The following is a 435-nucleotide window of genomic DNA, read 5'->3' as shown; positions in this document are numbered from 1 at the left end:
CTCCTTCTCTGCCCTTAAGAGCAAGAGCCAGCTGTCCCTCCAGATGCACCTGCCCCACCCTACATGGGATTTCCTCTCACCTGCAGGGGGTCTGGTCTGGTCTGGTCTGGTCTTCAGTCTGGGTTGGGATTCAATGGTGTCCAGCCCTGTACAGAGTGGCCCTCTTATAGCCGCCTGCCCCACCCCAACTCTCAGGGTCCTGGAGTTCAGTGAACCCAGCTCTGGGGTCACCTTACCTGCATTAGCACTTATCTGGTACCAGGAGGCAGCTAAACCCATATGCCCGCACTCTACCTCCACCCTCATTCCTGATGCCAGGTCACGGGCTTGGCTCCAGCACGTCCCAGCTCCCTGGTGGCATCTAGGAAGGGTGTGACCAGGTACTAGCCTTGAGGGGCAGGAGCAGGAGTCAAGGATGGATTGTGCCCTGGGTCC

This window comes from Myotis davidii, unplaced genomic scaffold (assembly GCF_000327345.1).
Source record: "Myotis davidii unplaced genomic scaffold, ASM32734v1 scaffold358, whole genome shotgun sequence".
NCBI classification, from domain to species: domain Eukaryota; kingdom Metazoa; phylum Chordata; class Mammalia; order Chiroptera; family Vespertilionidae; genus Myotis; species Myotis davidii.
The sequence above is the reverse complement of the archived record's forward strand: the minus strand, read 5'-3'. Positions refer to the sequence as shown.